Below are 11,799 nucleotides of genomic sequence, written 5' to 3' on the forward strand. Positions count from 1 at the left end.
AAGGGGCGGACCCCGGGCGGAAGGGGCGGACTCCCAGCAAGGCCCCACCTCAGGCCATGGAGAGGCTGGAGGGGGCAGCCCGGCTGTTGTGCCACGGACCAGAGTGGGGACTCCAGGATCTTCTTCCGCCTGCGCATGGCGTCCACGGGCCCTTCGGCACTTCCTCCCCTCTGAGCTCCATAAAAGCCCTGGGCTCAGCCAGGGTAGGGCGGAGAACGGCCAGAGGATGGAGAGGTAGAGAGGCGATGGGACACCTGCAGGGAGAGGACTGCCCCCTCTGCTGAGAGCCAGGGGCGTCGGGGTGAGCCCACCCCCTCGGCTGAGAAGAGCCACCGTCCTGCTGAGAGCTGCTGGCGCCAGCGCCGCCTCTGCTGGGAACCCCACAGCCCGCGGCTGACCGCCCACGGCTGACCTGCTGCAGCCAGCACCTGCCCGCGCGGTCTCCTCCGAGCTGCCCTAACACTTAATAAGGCTCATCTTCACCTTGTTCGCCCTTCACACGTCCGCTTACTTAATTCTTCTAGACTCAAGAAAGTGCCACTGACCACCGCGGTTTCCGGAAAGAAAATCGACACCCCAAAGATTCCACAACAATCCTTTACCGCCAATAGTTTGTAGGCACGCCTTTAGACCCACTGAAAGAACAGTTGTGGCGGGGGACTGAGGAGCAATTTCTGCACACAGGCCACCTGACATTCTGGGTATCCACTGACTGGGAGTAATTTATGATACTGTATATCAATAAAAAAGAGTCAGTGTGCTGTAAAACTCTCAATTATGGAGCCATTGTATTTATTTGACCCGTTTACGGTATTCCTAGAAAAACTGCTCACTTTTAAAGAAATCCAAGTCAGTGACATCTTTTTAGCAAATCCGGGTTTCCCAATGACTCAATCTCTGTTATTTCAGAAATGATTGTTGTTAAAATGTGTATAACAGGAAGGGGTCCAGTTTCTGCTTTCTGCACATGGCCGGCCTGTTTGCCCAACACCATTTATTAAACAGGGAATCCTTTCCCCATTGCTTGTTTTTGTCAGGTTGTCAAAGATCCTGATACCTCACACTAAAATTAACTCCAGATGGATTAAAGACTTAAACATAAGACCTAACACCATAAAAACCCTAGAAGAAAACGTAGGCAAAACCATTCAGGACATAGGCACAGGCAAGGACTTCATGACTAAAACGCCAAACGCATTGGAAACAAAAGCCAAAATAGACAAATGGGATCTAATTAAACTCCAGAGCTTCTGCACAGCAAAAGAAACAATCATTAGAGTGAACTGGCAACCAACAGAATGGGAAAAAATTTTTGGATTCTACCCATCTGACATAAGGCTAATATCCAGAATCTACAAAGAACTAAAACAGACTTACAAGAAAAAAACAAACCCATTCAAAAGTGGGCAAAGGATATAAACAGACACTTTTCAAAAGAAGACATCTAAGAGGCCAAGAAACATATGAAATAATGCTCATCATCACTGGTCATTAGAGAAATGCAAAGCAAAACCACACTGAGATACCATCAATCCCAGTTAGAATGGCGATCATTAAAAAATCGGGAGACAACAGATGCTGGAGAGGATGTGGAGAAATAGGAACACTTTTACACTGTTGGTGAGGGTGTAAATTAGTTCAACCATTGTGGAAGACAGTGCGGCGATTCCTCAAGGACCTAGACATAGAAATTCCATTTGACCCAGCAATCCCATTACTGGGTATATATTCAAAGGATTATAAATCGTTCTACTATAAAGACACATGCACAGATATGTTCATTGTGGCACTGTTTGCAATAGCAAAGACCTGGAACCAACCCAAATACCCCTTGATGATAGACTGGACAAGGAAAATGTGGCACATATACATCATGGAATACTATGCAACCATAAAAAAACTATGAATTCGTGTCCTTTGTAGGGACATGGATGAATCTGGAAACCATCATTCTCAGCAAACTGACACAAGAAAAAAAAAAAATCAAACACCACATGTTCTCACTCATAGGCAGGTGTTGAACAATGAAAACACATGGACACAGGGAGGGGAGCATGACACACTGGTTTCTGTTGCGGGGAAATAGGGGAGGGAGAGTAGGGGGTAGGGAGTTGTGGAGGGATAACATGGGGAGAAATGCCAGATACAGATGACTGGCATGGAGGCAGCAAACTACATTGCCATATATGTACCTATCCACAATCCTGCATGTTCTGCACATGTAGCCCAGAACCTAAAGTGCAATAAAATATATATATATTAAAAAATAAAAATATAAATTTAAAAAATAAAATGTGTATAACAGACTAGTTTAAAGCAGCATGAAATTACAGCAGATATTAGCAGAAGATTACAGTGAAAGTTTAATTTTGGTAGAAGAGTATGCTCCTAGAAGTGGAAATGGATTTCTGTAATTTCCTGAAGTAGTGGGAGAAATTCAGCATCATTAAACACAAATGATATATAAGCAAATCACTGTAGAAATCTGACAGCACAAGTAAGGTCAAGGATTAGTTTTCTCAAGTTTTTAATATAATGACATTCATTTGAAAGTATCTTTTATTTTCTCAACTAATTACTATGGATAAAACTACATGATCTCACTTTATATGTGGTTTTATATAATATGGTGGCTCAGGTTGGTATTAAATCTTAGGAATGTGCTGGAATAGGCACATTCTTCCACGAGGAGAAAAGTTATGTCAGTGTAAACATTACACATTGAAGTGGTATAGCCCGTCATCTACTATACTCATTCAGAGGTTGCTGATGTGATGAAGAATTCAATTTCTTTTCATTTATTTGTTTTTGCATCAAAAGCATTCTCTTGAAAGACAGCATAATCTCTGAACTATCACACTCTCATATTTACTATGTTGTAATCTAAATATACATCTGAATGGTTGAAATGAGTGACACACAATTACATATAAAGACTCATGTTTAAAATGGGTTTCTTATATAATCATATTAAACAACAATATATTGTATAGTTTCAAATACCTAGAAGGATACTGAATGTTCCCAACACAAAGAGATGATAAATGTCTGAAATAATGGAGATGCTAATTATCTTGATCTGATCACTGTACATTATACAACTCAAGACAGCACTATGTACAACATAAATGTGTATAATTATTATATGTCAACTAAAAATAAAATAAAATGGAGCTGGGCGTGGTGGCTTACACCTGTAATCCTAGCACTTTGGGAGGCCGAGGAGGGTGTATCACCTGAGGTCAAGAGTTCAAGACCAGCCTGGCCATGATGGTGAAACCCCATCTTTAAAAAATAAAAATAAAAAATAAAATGGTAACTTCATCTCCACCATCATGAGCTTTGATGACCTGGAGGTTTTATCTGGGCCAGTAGGAATGCTATCAGGTGGATATTTCAAGCTCCTTATGTCATTAGAGGAATAGTAACAAAAGAGAAGTATAGCCTCCTTGGGGTCATAGGATATATGTGCAGTGACCCACAGGCTCCGTTTCCTCATTGTGCTGCAGTGCTCCATATGGCAAAGTATTTCAAGTATATACATAGGAAAAGTATTAGTTAAAGGAAAAATCTTTCAATTATATACACGGTGCACTGCTCAGAAACTATGAAGATGGAGGTTAAGTTTTTTCTTTTTTTCAACTAGACAAGAGGAGTTAAAATATACTATACAAATCTGGAAAAAGGCAAGATAAACCAAGAAATAGTAATGAAGGAGGAAAGCATTAAGATTACAAGCGCTGTAAAATATTAAATTGTTAGCTTACATTTGCACCAGTTTTCTTTCTTTTCGTAAGTGTAATATGTGGAAATTACAATAATATCTGTTGCCAGCTTTTACCTTTCCTAAGCAGTTTTGATTGTGATGATGCCTTTACCATTTAGTTTACAAAACTAAATTGGCAAAATAATGCAACTGAAAGAAATTACAGAAATACTTGACAAATGCTCACCAGCTAGTTGAGAGGTCGCCACCTGCAAGATACACTCAACTTGGTGGAATCCTGTAAAAAATGGACACAAGTTGACGTTGTCACGATTTTTGTTTGTTTTTAAACTTTCATTTTAGGTTCAGGGGTACATGTGCAGTTTGTTACACAGGTAAACTCATGTTACTGGGGATTCTTGTACAGATTATTTTGTCACCCAGGTACTAAGACTAGTACCCAATGCTTGTTTCCTCTGCTCTTTGGCTTCATCTCACTCCCCACCCTAATGTAGACCCCTGTGCCTGTTGTTTGTCTCTGTGTCCGGGTTGCTCATCATTTAGCTCCCACTTATAAGTGAGCAGTTTAGACCCTGCATTGGTGTGCTAAGGGTAATAGCCTCCAGTTCCAACCAAACGAACTCTAAGACTTAAAAAGTCTCAAGTGACTCGAAACCCTCCAGAACATCCGGACTCAAGAGCTGAACCATGACTTCTGAGTTGCAACAGGGACAATTCCATAAACTCAAGGTAACTATATGTGGAAATACCATGGAGACATAACGAAAAACAGGGCCAGCATAAATCCGTCAGTATTATTCCTTCAGAAGAATACTTTCAGAAAAAGGAAAATGAGTGTGATCAATCAGCTGAAAATTCCCCTTTTCTCCTAGGAGGTCACTGTGTATGCTAAGTGTGAAGAATTCTCAACATAACTGCTGCTGTTCAGGTGATCCATTTTCAATCTCACATCTGTTTGCTCTGAGCTTCAACTGTTGTAAATGAGGTAAGTATAGTGCTACCTTGGATCCTGAGTAACCCGAGGAAGTTCATGGAAATAATGATGAATAACGCGTGAGAAAAAACCAATGGGATGAAGCACTTTGTGACTTTTTCCTAGTCTCTTATAATTTCCTGGAAGACAGGGATTGCACTGCTTTCTTCATTCTGAGTATATTGTCAACTGACTTAGCCTAATGATTCCATACATTATAGAAACAGAAAATATGGTGAGTAATAGAGAAGACATTCTTTTTCAACAGTTGTCATTTGATTTTATAAATCACCTTGCATATAGTTACTCTTGCATGCCAACTTCCCATGCAATATATTCTGTGTAAAAAGATCTTGATGCAGAAAGAAGTCCCCAAATAACTGAAGGGCAGTGGAAAAATAGAAGAAAATAAAGAATGAAATGACTAAAGTAAAGTGATACAAGCAACACTAAAAAAATAAGGGAAAATTTCATGGAGAATTAAATATGAGAAAAAAAATAAACAGTGGTGAAGCAAGACTACACATAACTCTGTGATATTTGATATTAATATATTATATGTTAACGTGAATATATGCTTATACACATATTATTTACTGCCAGAGACAAACAGAAGGAATTATTTTTAAATTGGAAACTGAAATGTTTAATCTCCTAATTTGGAATCAATCAATATTTATTTCAGAATGAGAGATACTTCTACAATAAAGGCAGTTAACACAGGTCTTGCCTCACTTGAGGATTTTCATTGCCTCTACCATTTTTTACTTTCAGTTTTACAAGGCAGAAAGCATACACTTTGCAAGATGAGGTGGTTGCATGGCAGTTATGGATGTTTTGTGTTATGGTAGATATGGAAGGATTGGGTGTCCTGGATTTAGAAAATCTTTCAGCGTGCACTCCTAATCTTAATTAGTTACCTGCTACCCTTGCTTATTCCTACACTATCTCATGTCTTTTCCAGTCTGCTGCCTTATAGTGACAAGCAGTGATACTGCATGCCTGCCCAGGGCTTTGCTTGTCAAACTGAAGTCACAGAAAGCAGAGCACCTTGTTTTGGATGGAGATGGATAAGATAAATCTTGTTTTTCTCTTCATTCTGTTAACAGCTAGCTGCTTTTGAAAAAAAAAAAAAAAGCAAACTGAATACATAAAATCTGGAGGTTGCAACTACAGACAGTCAGCCTGCAAAGGCTAAAGTCAAATAAATTACTGAGCTGTGGTGGTTTAACAGCATGTTAAAGACACAGAGATTCTCTTTCCCCCTTTTATTGAATTTAGGTTAAAGAAAGATAAATTTAAACTACAGCACTCCTGGGAGAAGAAGGACTTGTGGCTGCAAGCGGTATGTGGTTTTGTCGCTACTAACCTTAACAATCTATGTTACAGTAATAGCTTCCTCAAAGTGTGCATCTACTGCTTGGTTAGATGTTATTATAATGTTGAGGAAGACACATCCTTCACAAGTAAAAACCCTGACAGTATATAAAACATATGTAGCTATTTCCATATTATACAACAGTTTAAAATATTAATTTATGATACTTGTCTCTGCTATGTTTTGATATCATATATAATGTGGAGTTTTCACTTTTGTTTTCTGTGCCCTGTGCTTAAAACTGAGATAAGAATGATGGCATTAAGATACATTCATAGCATTTTATAGCTCATGTATCATAGTTATGTATAATATCTTAATTGTAACAATAAAGCTAGCCTAAGACTGTGACTGAGACTGTGTATCAGAGAGACTGTCCATGGTACCACAGCTACAAAGTGAGAGATGTTTAGCAAGAGCCAAGTTAGTGAAAGTCTCTTTCTTCTCCACATTGTCTCTCAATCAAACTATAGTGTTGTTCAGTTAATCAACTATTAATTATTCTCAATTTTTTCTAATCTACTTTAGGAAATGCATGCACTTCCAGTTGGCCAGGGTGTAGTGTAGTCTAGGTATTTAGTTGACCAGCCCAACTGACTTGGCACCTGCCTAGGGTATTTAGCTGTGAGGCACATTTTTGTGGTGTTGGAGACCACCAGCCTACTGGTGGTCTTAGCTTACTGGAAGGACTTAGTTCAATACAAGTGTTTAATTTGCATTCAAATATATGAATATATATTTATAAAAATAATAATCAAAAGATACTACTTAATACTCACTAAGTAATAGCCATGGTATTTAGCAAAGAAATAACAGCTATGAGCATAGAAGGTTGACTGCTGCTATCATAGAGCAATAAAGTATAGGTAAATAAACATAATGAACAAAAAATATTTTTTCTTAATTGTTATTATAATAAGTTGCAAGACACTATAAGAGCATAGAGAAGGCGTCTGACCGTAGGACACTGCAGGACACGTAACGTGGCTAAAAGATTAATGCTGACCATAATGCCCACTCAAGCATGTTGCAGCATGGACCCATTGTGTCACTTCGTCTTGAACAAAACACTGAGCTAATCTTAAAAGTGAAAAAAAAAAAAGGCCTTTAGGGAAATACATTTTAATCTCTGACCTGAAATTATTAGACATTACTAGAATCGTAGGTGGAAGAATTTTTCATTCAACTAAAAGAGAGCAGTGACAAAGCCATGGAAATTCTTTAAGTCAGTATCTGAATTAGACTTTCTGTGGTGATTGGCATTGGCTTGGGCTAGAACTGGCTTGTGACGGTGCATGTCTTTTCCCAAGTCCACGGTCACATTGCTAGCTTAAGATCAGCCATGGGAGGGATGTGCAGACCAAGAAACCAGCACAAGGTCACTTTTAGAACATTCTGTAAGGAGAAGGGTTATGCAATATGTGTTGAGAAAGGATGTGAGAAGATCTATGAGGTAGTACTTCAAATAAGATGTGATTTAAATTTAGATTAAAGATTGATGGAGAAAATCAGGTTGATTAGACACTTGTGAGAAGTACTTAGGAAGTTAATATAGTACTTGTTGATTGGAGCTGAGAATTGAAGGGGAGCAAATGGCAAAAGACAACTACATTTCCGGCTTGAGCAACTGAGGGGGTTAGTTCCGTTTATGAAAGCCATAAAAATGTTTTACCATGAAAAGGCAACGTATCTCTACCAAGTAACTCTACCAGATTAAAAAAAAAATCTGCTAGATATTTTTCCACTCTAAGATATATACTTCTAGCAAATATAATTATTCCTTTCACCTCCAATGTGTGGAGTGGGCAAAAATAATCTACAGTAGCCATGCAAGGGGGCTCTATTTTATGAGCAAAGAGAAATGTGTCCAAGTTAGTAATTATGAAAAGAGTAAAGTGAATAGTAGGCTTAAACAAACAGACTGACTGCTGTGGCTTTATGGAGAGACAGCTCAAAGGGACCCTGTTGACCTGAGTGTGGATTACCCGAGTTCTTTTGGCCACTGGGGATAAGAGAGAAGTATATAGTTAGGGTTTGACTAAAAAGAGAAACTGAGCATGTTCCAGTATGGATTCCCTAGCATGAAGCCATCAGGCTTAAAGTAGTAATTTCATGCTGAGGAAGGCACATTACAGATGAAATAACTAGTATTTCTGGAAGTGACACCTCATGGCAATAAAGAGTTTGGGAAGAATTTATACCAAAAGGATAAGGACACAGAAGGAAAATATGAAGCATTTTTTTGACTGATTTAGTCATTGTCCATGCCAGTAAGTGAAGTAGTGAATGGATGTCGTGTCTGCTCACAAGGTATAAGCATTGACATTTCTGCCTACAAAACAATCTTAGATTCTCCTAGTGACTTGTTTAAAGTCATTAAACATTTTAGCACCAATGTCATTCAAATTTATTTTTAAAAATGTATTTTCAAGATAATGAAATCATAGGTTTTAAGATCTATGAAATCAGAGATCTTAAAACCATTTTGCTGCCAAATTAAAAATTTTTTACAAAACACAAATTACAAAAAAACATATTGACCCATACATTTTGGCTTGATGAGCTGAAAGTGTGTGTGTGTGTGTGTGTGTGTGTGTGTGTGTGTATCAGCCAGTCTGTTATGGTTTAGAGTTAAGAAAAATATATTTGAGATTGCTCCATGTTCCTTATGAGTTTTTAATTCATAAACTCTGTTAGTGAAAACAAACTGTAAACTGTTAGATAATATCCTAACCCACGAATGAGTTATGTAAAGGAGTATCTGAGGCTCTTATTTCAATTTAACTACTTTTTAGGCTTTTCATTGTAGAAAAATTGTGTGAATCATTTTAATTTGAAAGTGGGTTTTGTTTTGTCTTTTGAGACTGCTTTTGAAAAGCTACCAGAATAATTCTGGTATTTGGTACATATAGGTACTCTCGATTTTAAATCAAAGGACTACTGTTTTGGAGAACTAAATGAAGGAAAGTGTTGGTTGTGTTCTTGTTTTGTTTTTGTAAGAATGAAATGAAGGAAACAACAGCAAAGAGCATTTCTTCATTAAAACTGTCTAAAACTTAAGTGGAAAAAAAAGAATTACTTCCATTCTCCTAGTCAGACTCCAAATTGAGTAATTGCATTGTTGCCTTCTTACAGTTTCTTTCTAGCTTCAGCTATAGCTGTTATTTTTCTCTATTCCTCTGCTGAACTACAGTGCAGGGTTTGTATGGATAATGTGAGACAGTGAATTATTTTACACCCCAGAGTGAGGTGAGGAAAGGGTATGGGCTCTACTCTTTTCTTTGATTCTAGTAATACTATGTGATTTGATCTTTGGCTAGTTTATAACAAAACAAAAGTGCTATTGTGTATGTAATATCATTTTCTCTGTGATAAAATTCTTTGCCTCCAGATGCTCTCTATGGTAAAAATAAATGATCTAATACTAAACCTATGATCTAATACAACTTCAATAAAATGATCAAATACATATTTAGATAATCCACGAAAGGCCAGGCAGGCAAATAATTAAATACCTTATAAAGTGTTTACATAAACGCTTCTTAGACAAGGTTTTAAGTCACTTTCTTTAGCCTGTAGGAGTTCTGTAACTATGAGAATTGAAAGACGCTACAATGTATAGACATATATTTTTTTTTCTTCACATAGAGAATAGTGTATATTAGAAAACCATAGTCATCTTCAGTCTGCCAAATAATTTGCAATGTTGTAACATTATTCGATAACTGGGGGATGCCCCAGGCTAGCAGGTGCAAGGAAAACCAGGGATTTGGGCATCCTTGTGTTTGATTTCAGATGGGTGCTACTCCCAAAGCAAAATCACCCTTAAAGTGTATCCTGGATAACTGGGACCAATTTGACCCATGATCTTTGAAGAAGTGGTGGCTCATTTTTCTCTGCCAGACAGCATAGCCGCAATACCCTCTGCTGAATGGAGAACCCTGGCCCCCTAAGGGAAGTATAAATTATAACACCCTTCTACAATTAGACCTGTTGTGTAAGACAGAAGGAAATGGACTGAGGTCCCCTATGTCCCAGTTACAGCACCTTGTAGTTTCCTTGCACCCTAGATGCGTGATCATCTTCTAGGCCCTGCCATGTGCTGGGTTTAATCACATTTACCAGCATCTTGGGCACACCCTTGCTGTCTAAATGTCCTTTAGGACATGGGGACTGCCAGAATTAGTGGCCCTGTACCAGTGCATCCTTGTCCTTGAAGAACTAGGCCAGTGAGGCTCCAGTGATGGGTGCCAATACTCCTAGCAAAAGTTCAGTTAGCACAGGCCTGACCATAACACTGCCCTAGGAAGAGAAACCCCTTGAGAAGGACCTCTAGGCACAGCAATCTTAAAGAAGTTAATGGCTGAGGCTGGAACAATGCCCTCTCCACGGGCCTCCTCCCCCACCCTGCTGTCCAACATAGAATTTGCCCTGGGGTTGTGGGGCCTGCAATTAACAATTTGAGCTTTGGACGAGGTCTGACTCTGGTATTCTGGATGGAGAGGTTCTGCCCTAAGGAGAGGCAATCCTAGGCGAGACAATTTGAACCGTTGGATTCTGGCAGCACTCACTTGGATGGGGAAATTGCAGGTGACAAAAAACAAAATAGACTCTGGCTCTGTTAGGACTAAGGGAACCGGCCCTGTGTATTTATACTGTAGGAGGTCCTCACAGGCGTCAGCCTGAGGGCACCACGGTCAGGGGTCCCTGGACTGTCACCCCAAGAGCCTCAAAGTCCTAGCAAGAAGGGTCATAGCCTCAAGTGTAGGGCATATCTTAGAGGAAAGGGCCGGGAAGAAGTTTGCCTCGCGGATATCTGGCCCCAGGAGGCTGGGATCCGAAAGGCTGGGCCTGCCTCGCATAGGCAGCGTTTTCTTAGGAGGTCTACGCAGGGCCACAACCTCACCTGAATTGAACCGGGAGTTTGGGCCTGCTGCTCTGGCCTCCAGCCGGCCCTCAGCTTGGCCCAGAGAAAGTAAGAACAGTAAGAAAGGGAAGCCGGCTCGGGGCTAGCCAACGCTCCCAGTTCTGAAGGGCCGGGGGCTGCTGAAGAGCTCGTTCCCAGAAAGCCTGACACCTGTGTCTTTGCTAGTCACACGCAGATGGCCGGCAGGTGCCTGGTTTTTAACTCCTCAACAAATTTAAAAGAAGGGAAAGGACCCCTCAGCAAGTGAAAGGCGTCCCATGTCACTCACCACTCTGAAGTCTGACGTCTCCTGCCGGCTGGCCAGAAGCTGTAAGTGGGGGAGCAGAGCCAGCTCCCAGACGTGGGGGGTTTTTGGCCTCGGTAACCCCCAAGGAGGGGACAGGGGCCCTGGAGGCTGAGTTTGCCATTCGAATAAATATCGTGTACCTGAAGAGATTTGTGGAGACGCGATCTATTAGACAGAAAGAGAGAAAGAAGACAGCTCCCAGCTTCTATGGGAGGGGACCCCAGCGAGGGAGATCCTCAGAGGTGGGAGCCGCTGGAATTTAAACCCTTGAGCTATCCCCGCCCCGTTCCTGTTCTCGTCCAATGAGGGGAGTTCTTTCAGACGTCCTCTGCAGTGATTGATCTTTGGCTCTGATACCGGATTGGCTGCTTGGTCCACAGGCCTGCGCGGCAGAGCCCCTCCTCCCAGGGCTTTGGCGGGATTTTGAGACCGAGGAGCCCCACCTGGCCCTCCCACCTGGCCCCCCCCACCTGGCCCTCCCACCTGGCCCCCCCACCTGGCCCCCCCA

This window comes from Sapajus apella, unplaced genomic scaffold (assembly GCF_009761245.1).
Source record: "Sapajus apella isolate SASKATOON/1434 unplaced genomic scaffold, GSC_monkey_1.0 scaffold132, whole genome shotgun sequence".
Classification (NCBI taxonomy): domain Eukaryota; kingdom Metazoa; phylum Chordata; class Mammalia; order Primates; family Cebidae; genus Sapajus; species Sapajus apella.